Source organism: Salmo salar, chromosome 01, assembly GCF_965601325.2.
Source record: "Salmo salar chromosome 01, fSalSal1, whole genome shotgun sequence".
Classification (NCBI taxonomy): Eukaryota; Metazoa; Chordata; class Actinopteri; order Salmoniformes; family Salmonidae; genus Salmo; species Salmo salar.
The window spans coordinates 31,469,379-31,485,690 of record NC_138291.1 but is presented as its reverse complement, the minus strand read 5'-3'; the positions used below and the strand labels follow the sequence as shown (position 1 = coordinate 31,485,690).

Sequence of the window (16,312 nt, the reverse complement as noted above, 5' to 3'; positions counted from 1 at the left end):
AATAGTCAGCTCAGGGATTCAATCTAGCAACCTTTCGGTTACTGGCCCAACACTCTAACCACTAGGCTACCTGCCGCCCCTTGAGCTGCAAGAGTGTCTTGATAGGTTCATTTTCTATAGCAAAGTCCAAATGAAGCCAAACTGGTACTGATCTCTACATTTGTACAATATTCGTTGGTTCACCGTTGGTGAACATGACACATTTACATTACATTTACATTTAAGTCATTTAGCAGACGCTCTTATCCAGAGTGTCTTACAAATTGGTGCATTCACCTTATAATATCCAGTGGAACAACCACTTTACAATAGTGCATCTAAATCTTTTAAGGGGGGGTTAGAAGGATTACTTTATCCTATCCCAGGTATTCCTTAAAGAGGTGGGGTTTCAGGTGTCTCCGGAAGGTGGTGATTGACTCCGCTGTCCTGGCATCGTGAGGGAGCTTGTTCCACCATTGGGGTGCCAGAGCAGCGAACAGTTTTGACTGGGCTGAGCGGGAACTGTGCTTCCTCAGAGGTAGGGAGGCGAGCAGGCCAGAGGTGGATGAACGCAGTGCCCTTGTTTGGGTGTAGGGCCTGATCAGAGCCTGAAGGTATGGAGGTGCCGTTCCCCTCACAGCTCCGTAGGCAAGCACCATGGTCTTGTAGCGGATGCGAGCTTCGACTGGAAGCCAGTGGAGAGAGCGGAGGAGCGGGGTGACGTGAGAGAACTTGGGAAGGTTGAACACCAGACGGGCTGCGGCGTTCTGGATGAGTTGTAGGGGTTTAATGGCACAGGCAGGGAGCTCAGCCAACAACGAGTTGCAGTAATCCAGACGGGAGATGACAAGTGCCTGGATTAGGACCTGCGCCGCTTCCTGTGTGAGGCAGGGTCGTACTCTGCGAATGTTGTAGAGCATGAACCTACAGGATCGGGTCACCGCCTTGATGTTAGTGGAGAACGACAGGGTGTTGTCCAGGGTCACGCCGAGGCTCTTAGCACTCTGGGAGGAGGACACAAGGGAGTTGTCAACCGTGATGGCGAGATCATGGAACGGGCAGTCCTTCCCCGGGAGGAAGAGCAGCTCCGTCTTGCCGAGGTTCAGCTTGAGGTGGTGATCCGTCATCCACACTGATATGTCTGCCAGACATGCAGAGATGCGATTCGCCACCTGGTTGTCAGAAGGGGGAAAGGAGAAGATTAATTGTGTGTCATCTGCATAGCAATGATATGAGAGACCATGTGAGGATATGACAGAGCCAAGTGACTTGGTGTATAGCGAGAATAGGAGTGGACCTAGAACAGAGCCCTGGCGGACACCAGTGGTGAGAGCACGTGGTGCGGAGACAGATTCTCGCCACGCCACCTGGTAGGAGCGACCTGTCAGGTAGGACGCAATCCAAGCGTGGGCCGCGCCGGAGATGCCCAGCTCGGAGAGGGTGGAGAGGAGGATCTGATGGTTCACGGTATCAAAGGCAGCAGATAGGTCTAGAAGGATGAGAGCAGAGGAGAGAGAGTTAGCTTTAGCAGTGCGGAGAGCCTCCGTGACACAGAGAAGAGCAGTCTCAGTTGAATGCCCAGTCTTGAAACCTGACTGATTAGGATCAAGAAGGTCATTCTGAGAGAGATAGCAAGAGAGCTGGCCAAGGACGGCACGTTCAAGAGTTTTGGAGAGAAAGGAAAGAAGGGATACTGGTCTGTAGTTGTTGACATCGGAGGGATCGAGTGTAGGTTTTTTCAGAAGGGGTGCAACTCTCGCTCTCTTGAAGACGGAAGGGACGTAGCCAGCGGTCAAGGATGAGTTGATGAGCGAGGTGAGGTAGGGGAGAAGGTCTCCGGAAATGGTCTGGAGAAGAGAGGAGGGGATAGGGTCAAGCGGGCAGGTTGTTGGGCGGCCGGCCGTCACAAGACGCGAGATTTCATCTGGAGAGAGAGGGGAGAAAGAGGTCAAAGCACAGGGTAGGGCAGTGTGAGCAGGACCAGCGGTGTCGTTTGACTTAGCAAACGAGGATCGGATGTCGTCAACCTTCTTTTCAAAATGGTTGACGAAGTCATCCGCAGAGAGGGAGGAGGGGGGGAGGGGGAGGAGGATTCAGGAGGGAGGAGAAGGTAGCAAAGAGCTTCCTAGGGTTAGAGGCAGATGCTTGGAGTTTAGAGTGGTAGAAAGTGGCTTTAGCAGCAGAGACAGAAGAGGAAAATGTAGAGAGGAGGGAGTGAAAGGATGCCAGGTCCGCAGGGAGGCGAGTTTTCCTCCATTTCCGCTCGGCTGCCCGGAGCCCTGTTCTGTGAGCTCGCAGTGAGTCGTCGAGCCACGGAGCAGGAGGGGAGGACCGAGCCGGCCTGGAGGATAGGGGACAGAGGAAATCAGAGGATGCAGAGAGGGAGGAGAGGAGGGTTGAGGAGGCAGAATCAGGAGATAGGTTGGAGAAGGTTTGAGCAGAGGGAAGAGATGATAGGATGGAAGAGGAGAGAGTAGTGAGAGAGAGAGCGAAGGTTGGGACGGCGCAATACCATCCGAGTAGGGGCAGAGTGAGAAGTGTTGGATGAGAGCGAGAGGGAAAAGGATACAAGGTAGTGGTCGGATACTTGGAGGGGAGTTGCAATGAGATTAGTGGAAGAACAGCATCTAGTAAAGATGAGGTCAAGCGTATTGCCTGCCTTGTGAGTAGGGGGGGAAGGTGAGAGGGTGAGGTCAAAAGAGGAGAGGAGTGGAAAGAAGGAGGCAGAGAGGAATGAGTCAAAGGTAGACGTGGGGAGGTTAAAGTCACCCAGAACTGTGAGAGGTGAGCCATCCTCAGGAAAGGAACTTATCAAGGCGTCAAGCTCATTGATGAACTCTCCAAGGGAACCTGGAGGGCGATAAATGATAAGGATGTTAAGCTTGAAAGGGCTGGTAGCTGTGACAGCATGGAATTCAAATGAGGAGATAGACAGATGGGTCAGGGGAGAAAGAGAGAATGTCCACTTGGGAGAGATGAGGATTCCAGTGCCACCACCCCGCTGGCTCGATGCTCTAGGGGTATGCGAGAACACGTAGTCAGACGAGGAGAGAGCAGTAGGAGTAGCAGTGTTATCTGTGGTAATCCATGTTTCCGTCAGCGCCAGGAAGTCTAGGGACTGGAGGGATGAACTCAGCCTTGTTGGCCGCAGACCGGCAGTTCCAGAGGCTGCCGGAGACCTGTAACTCCACGTGGGTCGTGCGCGCTGGGACCACCAGGTTAGAGTGGCAGCGGCCACGCGGTGTGGAGCGTTTGTATGGCCTGTGCAGAGGGGAGAGAACAGGGATAGACAGACACATAGTAGACAAGCTACAGAAGAGGCTACGCTAATGCAAAGGAGATTGGAATGACAAGTGGACTACACGTCTCGAATGTTCAGAAAGTTAAGCTTACGTTGCAAAAATCTTATTGACTAAAATGACGAAAATGATACAGTACTGCTGGCTGGTGGAGTAGGCTAGCTAGCAGTGGCTGCGTTGTTGACTTTGAACGTGTAGCTGGCTAGGTAACCTTGATAGTTTCAGTACTACACCTTGTCATGATACAAAGCAACTGTGTAGCTAGCTAGCTAACATAACACTAATCAAGACGTTCCTTGTAATGTATTTAGTTTCTACAATGCTGCTGGTGACACTGCAATAGGTTATAATGTATGTTATCTAGGCATCTCCTAATGCAGTGTGTGTGTGTGTGTGTGTGTGTGTGTGTGTGTGTGTGTGTGTGTGTGTGTGTGTGGGATGCATGTGTGTGTGTCATTATTAGCATACCACGTGACGCTCTCAAAGGGGAATGTTACAGTTGTTATGTTATGTTTTTCTGAGTGTATTTATCTCCTACACCTGTCTGTATTAGATGGTATGTTATTCTAACAGAGCTAGTAAGACAAGAGCCCCCCAGGCCACAGAAATGCCATGTTGAATCCATGACTGCCGCTACTAGTTGTCTCTGTCTGCCTGGAAGGCAAAGGAACCTGTGTTAAAATAGGACAAATACAAATACATCTCTTTATCTCTAAGCTATCAGGCAATAGAAAATGACAGCTTAGAAAGTATTTTCTGGATGAATTGATGCAATGTCAGTGTCCAGTATATATGTGTCTTGAATAAGGGTGATGAATGTGTCGGTGATACGGAGCAAATTCAATTTGGGGTGACCTGGCTCCTAGCAGTGACCCAGACGGGTGTGTGCGGAGCTGGGGTTCAGCTGAGTAGAGCTTGAGAGGATTAGAAGCAGGGGTCAGGGTCCTACATTGAGGAACATGCAGAAAGGGGGGTGGTCTAATCATGGGACAGCACACCTCCACTACACTGTGTGTACCAATGTGTTAAATGTTTTCACTAAACATAATGTGATACAGCTGTAGTTATTCCATTTGAACTCTTCATCACCACAGTCAATGTAAATTACCAGCCTGTAGATTTCAGACCAGAGACTTCTAACGTACGTAACCATTTAACATACTGTACATTTCATTTATGATGTATACCTGTACAACTCGGGCATAATAACTTGATCAAGTGCATTCCAGCAGAATGCTTTGTGGTGATGATTTAATTGGAGTTTCAAATCATTTAGTCTGTACCTTGGTTATACAGTTAGCCTGAGGTGGCGAAGCAGCAGCAGCATCTTCTCCATTATAAATACAGAGGATGAATATTTCATCTGGCATTTCATAGGGCAGCTCAACAGCCAGGGGTCCTTAGTCCTCTCTCACATGGAGGCATGGGCTGCGGTCCAAACACTTAAAAGACACACCCTCGTCCACTTACCCTCACCTTATGCCCTTGGGGGAATCCCCATCGCCATCTTGGAGGGCGGTCCAAATGATTAGCCAAGCAAGGGAAGTTTGCAACGTAAGCCCCTCAGACCTCGTTTTTAGTCGGCTTTGCGAGTGTACAATTACCTTCACTCCGGGGCCTGAAACTCCCCATAATTCAATTTGCGACAATTGTACATCTGCTAAGAAAAGTCTCAGAAAACTTAAAAACAACATCAATGGAGAAGTCAACATACAAGTGTAAGTAAAAACAAATGCAAATAAGTCAGAAATGTTGCTACTACCTAAAAAGTAAATGTTTTTGTTTGATTATCTTTTGGAAATTGTAGAAATAAAACATTTTCCTTCTTCAGAAGTTCCAGCTAGGCAGGGTAATGTTAGTTTGCTAATTAATTTGCTAGCTATCATACAGTAGGCGTATATTAATAATTATGTATTTAATATAAGTAGACATCCTCTCATAATTGAATGTAGCGCATATAAAGCACCCACAAGCCACCGGTGGCTGAAAACACAATCACAATCAACGAGTGACAAATTTCCGGCCAAGGGTGGTCCATTAAAAATCATTCCTTCCTCCCTCGCCCCTCGCCCTGCAAGTGTATACTCGTCAGACGTCATGATACGTCATCAGAAGTGTCCACTTCTGGGAAAGCACACCTCCACTACACTGAGGGGATAGGGTGTGTCTTTTAAGTGTTTGGACTGCAGCCATGGAATGAGTTTAAGTGGTAAGGCGAAAGCAACTGACTGTAGACAAATGTCGAGGGGTCAGGGTTCCGGTCTAGAAGCACGGTTTCTACTGCTCCTACAGTTTGCTTCAGTACTGCAGTTTAACTGACTCCCGGCCCAGAAAGACCATTTCCAAAGATATGAAAATGTTTTATTCATCCAATGTCGGACATGTTTTTGGATGACTTGATGACGTTGTTGCTGCTTCCTGAGTGCTAGTGTGCATGTGATGTTGGTCCATATAAACCGGATGCAACCCAGAGTCCACGTGAGTCCATGAATCGGTGTATGTGGACGTGAGTAGATTACCTTGAAAACAACAGTTGAACATCTTGGACGCAGTCTCTAGTTCTTATTATACCTTAATATATGAAGTCAGGGCAGGTGCATCTGCAACAGCCAAAAGTCGGACACTAATGTGGTTTTCCAACAGCAAGACTCAAATCAACATTGCAGTCTTGCCATTGTTTAAAAAAAAAAATGTTCTGTATAATGTTGAAATGAACATGTCGCCAACCCCCCATCTCAGACACTCACAAACTGAAATCATATGTGTGTTCATTGTAAAATCAATTACTGCGAGAGAGCCTCAAATATCATATTCATTTGTATATAGGCTATCCACTGCATAGCCTACAAGAAATTGGTTCCTGTTTCAGTCATGCCTTTGGTCACATTCGCGTGGAGTGGCCGTGGGTCGAACAAAAACACTCTAATGATTGGTTGACAATAGAGCCTTCCACAATGCAGGCGATGGCTGCAGGATGAAGCTGGTAAAGAGCCAGAGAAACTTGCAGTCAAAAATTCATGACCTTTGATCACATGTAAAGGTAACGCAGTCGACATGTAGGCGCAAGTCGGACAATTTTTAACCCCATAATGCAACACACCTTGAAAAACTTGACAAAAGCGATCCGCTCGAACACGCCCATGTACATGCTCACAGATTGAGTTTCTCATGTTTAATTCATGCCTATGCTGATGCTGTGTTGTGGCTGATTGCATGTGGGCTGAGTGTGTAAATGAGATAAAATGGCTGCAAATAAGAAGAGGCGTTGGTGGAGGGTAGGGATGGAGGGCTGGAAGGAAGGGAGGGAGGGATGGAGAAGAGAAGTGGGACATATGGGTAGATGACATCCCAGAGATGAAGTGTAATCTTTGTGACAACTGCTGATGTAAAATGGACTTTATAAAAGAATTGTATTGATTGATTTGTTGATCTTCACGTAGAGAGATTTATTGTACAACAATGATACGTTGCAGTTAACAATTAACATCTGATAAACATATGTTGTGCAACCAATACATGTTCTACATGTATATATCGAAACCTGAAAATGTGTTGTTATTGCTATATCCCATGTTGTTATTGATGTGACATCATATGAGGTGGTGGTAGTGCTGTGGGTGTGAGCAGGGCAGGACTAGACCTATGAGCTGTTGTTAGGGGCCAAAAGGTTAGACTAGTGGTCAAGTAGTGACACCTGCTGGACATAGTTTCACTATTTCTTTCTCTCTGTCTCTCTCTTTTTTCTTTCCCTTTAGCTCTGAAAAGTGATTGAAAGGGTTGTAATGTAAAAGCTACCTTCACTACTAGACTTTACCTGACCCGTTACCATCTAACCCTCCCCCCATTAAATTAATTCCTGAATTCATTAGGACTACAACCAAAACACAGCACGCTGAAAAAGTTCCTTCCTACTGGGGAAGCATTTTCATCCTCTCAGCTCCGGTAAGGGTTAAGAGCTCATGCATAATGAAACGTGGTTCATGCGATCTTTGCTCGTTAAGAGATGGTTGACTAGGTCCTGGGGGGCTCTCAGAGAGAGAGGAGGGTCATGAAGGGTTAATGAGTTATCCCCTTTTTCTTCAGATAGTGTTAAAGGTCTGTGCTGGGAGTCTGTGACCCTGCCACTGTATATACACTATGGGCCAGTTCTGTTTGAATATACAGGATTTAACATGGGGGTGGTGGTAAACTCTACTGTATTCTCTAAAACTGTAACCTGAGCAGAAGAACAGCAAACCAGTAAGGTTGCAATATTTATGTTTGTTTGTATAATTTTCTGAGCAGTACTTGCTTAACCTCCACCTCCAGCTTATACTTGCTTAACTTCCACCTCCAGCAATATGGTACAGGCTACGCTGGGGGAATGAGGGGACTTGTAGAGTTTACACATAGTTTAGAAAACAGAGCTCCAAGCATTGTCTCCCTCAAAGTGCCTGCTGGGTAGATTGACAGTGCCGCGTTTCCCTCAATGGACAGCAGATGCCCCCTGGGACTTCTTTTATCTCTGTTTTCATTCCATATTCATTCTTCAATAGATTTTATTTTTCCTTCCCTTTCTTCTGAGTGTGGCATCAATGTCATTAAAATTCATATTCATGCTGTTTATGCAGATGTTTCTCTCCAGTGTGTTCCAGAAACAGTCAAATCAAAATCAAATCACATTTATATATAAAGCCCATTTTACATCAGCAGATGTAAAAGTGCTTATACAGAAACCCAGCCTAAAACACCAAACAACAAGCCAAGCAGATGTAGAAGCACGTTGTCACTGCATGATTATCTGCTGCTGCCCTCCCCCATCTCTCAACCTCTAGATCTTTCTATGCAGATGCTGCTAGCAGATTCCAAGCAGACGTCCTCGTCTATTTGAAACGCTTTACTGACTGTAGTTCAAAGGCAGTGTGTTATTGTATTACCCATGCCCTCATAGAGCTCTGCCTGAAAATCACCATGAGGAATCAGCCTGATGATAGCAGAGGACAGGGGGTATATAGTATATTCGATCCTCTGTTCAGAGAGCTGGTGCTCTTTACAGGGCGTACAGATGACTTCTGTGTGACTGTTTGGCTGCAGCCCTCCCCGAGTGTCTTTGAACCTCCTCTACAGCAGAGGTGGAAAAAGTACTCAAATTGTCATACTTGAGTAAAATAAAATACTAAAAGTCTAAAAGTGTCTGGTTTTAAGTATACTTAAGTACAGTGTGGGAAAATACTAAATACTATACATCAAATTTCTTATATTGAGGAAAACAAACAGTATGATTTTCTTTTTATTTATTTACGGACAACTACAACACGCAGACATCATTTCCAAACACAGTATTTGTGTTTAGTGAGTCCTCCAGATCAGAGGCAGTAGGGATGACAACACAGTATATTTTGAATGGTCAGGCTGTCCCGCCTGAGCATTCAAAATGTAAGGAGTACCTTTGGATGTCAGTGAAAATTTATGGGAGGAAAAAGTACATATTGTCTTTGGGAATGTAGTGGAGCGAAAGTAAAAGTTGTCAAACATATGAAGTGTAATGTACAGATAGCCCCAAAAACACTTAAGTATTTTAAAGTATTTCCTCTTAAATACTTTACACCACTACTCTACAGTCATACCTCTAATGTAATGGCTTTGTATTTCACTGCCTGCCATACTGAACAGTTAAAGTAAATGGGCTTATGTGTGCGTGTAGGAAAGCGCTTTCTCAGCCAGAGGCTACATTTTTTTCTTGTGAAATCTCATTTTGAATGCATGACACTGAAAATATTATAGCAGCTACTGTAGCTTTACACTTCTTCCCAGCAGGAAGTCACAGTGCCAAATAGGGTAACCCATTGCCAAGCCAGTATGGTACGCCCTCCTCCCAGCCGTATTGGGTTTACTGAGGTCACTATGAAGAGGAAAAGATGATGGGCACACGACACACATCCGTATCCTATCCCCGCTCCAGCTCCAGCTCCAGTGTCTCTCCGTGTACAATGCTGCCCAGAACAACAAGGAAAAAGCAACAGGGCCCATCTGATCTAGAATCGAATCTAGGCTTCATCATACTGTGAGGAATTAGGACAAAAGTGGAGTTATTTGTATTATACTGACTGAAAATAAGTCATCTTGCCCCTCTCAGTGGTCAGAATTGGTACTGAATTTAGGGAAAAAAAGGCAGATTTTTCCCTTCTTTATTGAAGATATTCAGTTAATATCTCCCCTCTTCAGATGAAGATGTTGAGTGTGCCTTCACTGATCCTGGCCCTATGATCTCAGTAGTAAGGGAAGTACGGTGGTCAGTCAACACTCTCAACAGTCTCTCCTATTCAGACTAATGCAATTTCAGCCCTAATCTGATCAGTAAAGTGTCTGCTGGACTCCTGTCTTCCTGTCTGCAGGCTGCTAATGGGCCTCCTGACTGGGGGTGTTAGCATGAAGGAGAGGCTCTGTGACTGGACAGGACACAGGGGAATTGACGTGACCTTCACAGACCTGAGAGGAGAAGAAGACAGGAGTTCCAGGAATGAGATAAAGAGAGCACATACATTCAGAGGAGATCAGAGTCACATGCAGCAGCCTCAAAGCAAATGAGGGGTCTTCCGTAATTAGAGCTGTCAATTAATGAGATTATAGGACATGAGAGTGGTGCTTTTAGATTCTATGGGGGGGGGGGAGTACATGAGGGTTTACTTTATGGATGAGAGTTTATTCTATAGTTGTGTTGATTTTTATATGTTCTCTGTGATTTCACTGATAATGGTTTACTGAGCCAAAGCATGTATTTAACACTTTTAAAACTGTATGCAAACTTCATCTAGGAGCAAACTTCTACTTATTGTCACAATGATATCCATTTTCCCTTGTCATCTTTTATTATTTCCTCTCTCTCGCTCTCTCTCCATCAGGTGGTGCTGTGGTTTAAGTATATATATTTTTTAAATCTACTCTTCACTGTTCATTCAATCCATAAAACAGAACACCAGGCACTCTGCATCAATGTCATCACAGACCCCGGTTAGGCACCATACACACCTGAGCTTCAGTGTCACAACACAACAGGGCTGTGTTCCCAGCAGCCATCTATTCCAGAACTTCCTTGTGTAAATACTGTATAGTACTGGATTTTACTTCCTGTCTGCGATGGTGATCAAATGGAGTGCTGGAGCGACCAGATGATAGGCTTTAACTTTATTAGTTTTCGTTTTTAATATACTGCCAGCACAGCTACATGGAAAGTAAAGGAGACGCTAGAAGAGAAGAGAAAAAGAGGCGAGAGGAGAGAAGAGAAGAGAAAGGGAGGAGGGTAGTAGAGGAGAGAGTAGTAAGTGGAGGTAGGTCTGTACTCCTGTAGGAAACCTGTTCAACTTAATGTTTAATAAGCTACTGGTCACAGAGCCAGGGTAACTCGATCCTCTCAGGAGACAAATGGTGTGTGTTTCTCTGTGTGCGTTTCTTACGTGTGTATGAATGCATATATATGATTCTATGGCCTGTGTAAATCAGATACACCGTTGATTAGCTGATCCTATACAGATCTGTTGTTTAAGTCATTGATAGCTTTCCTCATGAATCCCTCCACCACACAGTCTCTGAGGAGGGGAAAGTGATAATAAATGTTACCTCATCAGCGGTAGTTTGACACATCATTTCACATGATTCATTACTCTTCGCAGCCTGCTGCTCTTCCTGTCTCTCAGAGGTGATATGATGATTCATCATTTAGCAGCGAAATACAAATATCAGACCTGGGACAAATATAGTGGGTATCATAAATATTCACGCCCCTTGGATTTCTTTACATTGTATTGTGTTACAAAGTAGATTCAAACAGATTTAAGTCATAATTGTAACTAGGCCACTCAGGAACATTCCCTGTCTTCATGGTAAGCAACTCCAGTGTAGATTTGGCATTGTGTTGTAGGTTATTGTCCTGCTGGAAGGTGAATTACTCTCCAAGTGTCTGGTGTAAAGCAGACTGAAGCCGTCTATCCCGTTTCTTTTTATCCTGAAAAACTCCCCAGTCTTTGACGATATCAAGCATACCCATACCATGATGCAGCCACCCCCATGCTGGACAATAAGAAGGCAGTTTACTCAGTGATGCGTTGTGTTGGATTTGCCCCAAACATAAGGCTTTGCATTTAGGCCAAAAGGTGTGTTCCTTTGCTGTGTTTATTTGCAGTATTACTTTAGTGCCTTGTTGCATGTTTTGGTGTATTTTTATTATTTTTCTCTCTCTGTCATTTAGGTCATTATTGTGGAGTCACAACAATGTTGTTGATTAATCCTCCGTTTTTTCCCATCACAGCCGTTGAACTCCGTAGCTGTTTTAAAATCATCAATGGCCTCATAGTGATGTCTGTATCTTTGATGTGTCTGGGTGGTTTAATACATCATCCATAGCGTAATTATTAACTTGACCATGCTTTAAGTGATACCCAATGTCTGATTTGTTATTCTTACTCATTTAACAATCACTGCCCTTCTTTACGAGGCTTTCGAAAAGCTCCCTGATCTCTTTAGTTGAATCTGTTCTTTAAATGCAATAGTTGACTGAGGGACCTTACAGATGTTGTATGTATGGGGGACAGAGGAAGGGGTAGTCATTTAAAAATCATGTCAACCTCTATTATTTCAGTCCATCTAACTTATTTTTTGACATTTTACTCCTGAACTAATTTAAGCTTGCCTTAACAAAGGGGGTGAGTACTTCTGCAATGACTATATTTTTGTTATTTCATTTTTATTAACTTGTAGAAATGTGTAGAATTTTCTTTTCACTTAGAAATTATGGAGTATTTTGTGTAGATCAATTATTTAAAAAATCTATTTTAAATCTCTCAAAATGTGTGATTGACCTTAACAATTTGGGCCCCAGGACCAGTGAAAGCAAGATAGCCATATTTTACAGTAGGTATGTTGTACCTTTTTGCATATGCATCTTTCTTTTGATGCCAAACCCACCACTGGTGTGCATGGCCAGTCTTTTGGGAGCCTGTCATTTACTTACTTAGCTAGCCAGACAGTTTTATTTAGCTAATGTTAGCTGTTATTGTAGCTTTCTGTTTGTATGTAGCTTGCACTTCAATGGCATCCCTCTGTGGCTCAGTTGGTAGAGCATGGTGTTTGTAATGCCAGCATGGTGTGTGCAACGCCAGGGTTGTGGGTTTGATTCCCATGGGGGGCCAGTACAAAACAAAATGCATGAAAATGAAATGTATGCATTCACTACTGTAAGTCGCTCTGGATACGAGCGTCTACTAAAATGTAAATGTAATCCCTCGAGGAGATTGTCTTTTATATTTCCAACCAGGTGAAGTACTATGAAGGCATCACTGATCTCGACAAGAGGCGTAACATTCAGAAAATTTTACAATTCAGGGTAACATTAAGCAGTTAACTTCTATTAGATAACTGGACAGATTTAGCTATGTACAAACATTTTTCAACAACCATTTTCCATCTAGCTAGTTGGTCATCTGCATGTTGCTAGCTATACATATAGTTCATTGTAGGCTGCTGAGGGGACAATGGCTCATAATAATGTCTGGAATGGAGTTAATGGAATGGAAACAAACATGTTTCCATGTGGTTGATATCATTCCATTGACTCAATTTCAGCCATTATTATTAGCCGTCCTCCCCTCAGCAGCCTCCACTGATATAGTTATATGTCTCTCATATTGAGGTGTCTAGCTATAAGTTAAACCTGATCAATCAAATGGATAGGTGTAAGCAATTGTGGTAATTCCAAATGCTCTTAATTAACTAGGTGTCTTCACTAGACACACAGAGAGAGAGAGCGAGAGGGGAGAGGTGGGAAGAGAGTGGAAGGCAGACAGAGAGAGAGAAACAGAGAGAAAGACAGCAGTGCAAATGTACTTAGACTTGAGTATTTCAACAACTCTTCTCTTCCAACTTGTTAGGCAATCATATCTACCTTACGGGGGAAGGATGGCCAGCCACACAGGAGGGTGATGTTTACTAAGGAGGAGAAGGAGGCTGTGCTGACCGAGATGCATGCTGGCCATTTCGGAGTGAAGCACATGATTGCCAAAATCAACCTACGATTCTTCATTTTTATTTATTTCACCTTTATTTAACCAGGTAGGCAAGTTGAGAACAAGTTCTCATTTACAATTGCGACCTGGCCAAGATAAAGCAAAGCAGTTCGACACATACAACAACACAGACTTACACATGGAGAAAACAAACATAAAGTCAATAATACAGTAGAAAAATAAGTCTATATACAATGTGAGCAAATGAGGTGAGATAAGGGAGGTAAAGGCAAAAAAGGCCATGGTGGCAAAGTAAATACAACATAGCAAGTAAAACACTGGAATTTGTAGTGGAATAAAGTGCAAAGTAGAAATAGAAATAATGGGGTGCAAAGGAGCAAAATAAATAAATAAATACAGTAGGGGGAAGAGGTAGTTGTTTGGGCTAAATTATAGATGGGCTATGTACAGGTGCTGTCACGTCCGTCGTAGGAAGGAGACCAAAGCGCAGCGTGGGTATCGTTCCACATCTTTTATTTTAATGTGAAACTTTGCAAAACAAACAATAAACTACAAACAAAACACAAACCGTGACGAAAGAGGTGCAACATGCACTAACTCAAAATAATCTCCCACAAACACAGGTGGGAAAAACAACTACTTAAATACGATCCCCAATTAGAGACAACGATGGCCTCTAATTGGGGATCATACAAAAAAAAACATAGAAAAAAGAAACTAGAACCAAACAACATAGAACTAAATAAACTAGATAACCCCCCCCCCCCCCCCCCGCAGGGATGTCCTTGTCCCATCGCGTACTAGTGACTCCTGTGGCTGGCCGGTCTCAGTGCACACTGACACGGTAGCCAGGTGTACAGTGTTTCCTCCGACACATTGGTGTCGTTGGCGTGTGGGTTAAGTGGGCACTGTGTCAAGAAGCAGTGCGGCTTGGCTGGGTTGTGTTTTGGAGGACGCACGGCTCTCGGCCTTCGCCTCTCCCGACTGTATGGGAGTTGCAGCAATGAGACAATACTGTAACTACCCATTGGATACCATGAAATTGGGGAGAAAAAAAGGGGTAACATTTTAAGTTGTCGAACCAGGTCAGATCGCCTTCGTGGACCACCTTCAGGCACCGACTAAGAAGGATGTGGAGGATGTGGAGGAAAAAATGATTGTCCGCTATTAATTTATTTTCTGTCTCTCCAAGAGATATGTAAGAAAAGTATTGGAATATGAAATATAATTGCATTAATTCCTGATATCAATTAAGGTGAGACTGAACATCATCAAGGCGAAGGAAAAACAGAAGGAGAGCTAGGGGACCAAGTGCTACTACATCTGGGGAAATTACTTGGTTTGGAAGAAGAACGAAAGGAAGCCGAGACCTGGGAAACCTCGCTGCTCTTTCACTCCTAGCTGGGGTCACCATCTGTTAAGGTAATATAAAAAATCTCAGATAATAACTATTTTCATTTGCACAGAAAATAAACTGAAGCTAGTTTTAGTTTCCCTAACACTGATATTTTGATCTTTGTCTTCCTAGGGTTACCTCGGTGGAAGCCAACAATCTTCTACAGTTGGAGCAGTTGGACAGTCAACCACTGAAAGCCCTGACGCCCTACACTTCAGTGAAGCCCAATAGACAAAGTATGTTAAAGCTTTGGTTGACATTTGAGAAAGCAAGAAATGATAGTTATGCTGAGGTTATAAAAATGTACCTCTTCAATTTATCTCTTCAAATGACTTTAGGACCATCGACTGTCCGAACCCCCCAGGAGGTATCCCATCCACCAGAACCAGTGAGTTCAGATCAGTCTGATTCTCTGTGTTCTGAGTCGGAGGGGGACCAGCTTGAGGTAGGCTATACCTTCCAAAAGTGTTGAAAAGTACATACCATTTATAACACCGCACAAATCCATCAAATGTTCAAACCGTAAACTGTAACCTGTGTGTTTGCTGGTTTAAGTCTCTGTCTCCTACCCTGTTCCCTTTAACTCTGCTCCTGTTCTCCAGGAGCTAGAGGTTCTGCCCGACACCCAGACGTGGATCCACCTGATGTCCTCCATTACCAACCACCCTCCAACTTTTCATTACATCAGCTATAGCTACTGTTATTGTCAAGTTGTCATTATCTGCTAAGAAAGTTTTCTTCAGTCCAGGCACTGCAAACACAGCAGTGCCTGGACTTTGCAGTCTCCCTCTTCAAGTCACCCTTTCCGAGACTGGCTGCCTGTTGAGAACAAGTGACAGGCAGAACCTCCCATCCACACAGCAACCACGTCCTCAATATTCCACACACCAGAACTCAGTATTTTAGTCTATGATTGCCATGTGAGTGTACAAAAAAATCTGTGAAAATAAATTAATGACACAACTGTAGCAAAAAAGATCAAAGTTTATGTATTAAAATCTTAAATATTGCCAGGTTGGTTTTCACAGCTGTTTCACAAGCTGTTCATTATTGTAAGTTGTAAGGTATCCTTTGATGGTATTTATTTGTGCCACATTATTCATTGTTGTTTCCTAGGACCTGCAATAGATACATATATATTCAACCACAAGGCTGTACTAACGAGCTACGCGAGATTTTTTTTTTTTATCATAATAGAGGACAACTGAAATGATATTATATCAGTGTAAATAAGGGAAGAGCAGGTTAAAATAAAAACATGACAGCCAGACAAGCCAGTGTATGAATGAAACGGATTTGCATATGAATGGAGTGGAAATTTGCTGACTTCATGATCTGTGAGCAACCTTAATGTGCTTACGTTTTATTTGGCATTTCTGAAACATAGCAACGTTAGCTGGCTAGGCTAATTTACCAATCTAAAAATGTGTAGTTGACATGGGCTAATTGAGTGACTGTCAGTGACTGACAACAACTGAAAAACTGCTGATGCCCATCCAAATGTCGAAATTGCACTTTGTATATTCTACTATTCTAACTCTCCACAGTAGGTTCAGACCCTGACTAAGTTCCCCCCCAAAAACATTGCCATTTTTATTTTTGAGGGGTGTGGAGCCCTACCGGCCGGGGGCCCTAAGCGA

The 16,312-nt window shown here is 43.8% G+C and overlaps 1 long non-coding RNA gene across 2 annotated transcripts; it reads left to right on the top strand.

Moving 5' to 3' along the window:
• The first annotated feature begins 4,802 nt into the window (after positions 1-4,802).
• Positions 4,803-15,764, top strand: LOC106599864 (uncharacterized). 2 transcript variants are annotated; one of them, XR_014391915.1, is made up of 7 exons: positions 4,803-4,996; positions 9,653-12,636; positions 13,181-13,361; positions 14,362-14,698; positions 14,805-14,908; positions 15,011-15,117; positions 15,275-15,762. It is a non-coding gene; the product is annotated as an uncharacterized LOC106599864 (long non-coding RNA). The 2 variants fall into 2 exon arrangements; XR_014391914.1 differs by having other exon boundaries at positions 13,181-14,698; positions 15,275-15,764.
• The last annotated feature ends 548 nt before the right edge of the window (positions 15,765-16,312 follow it).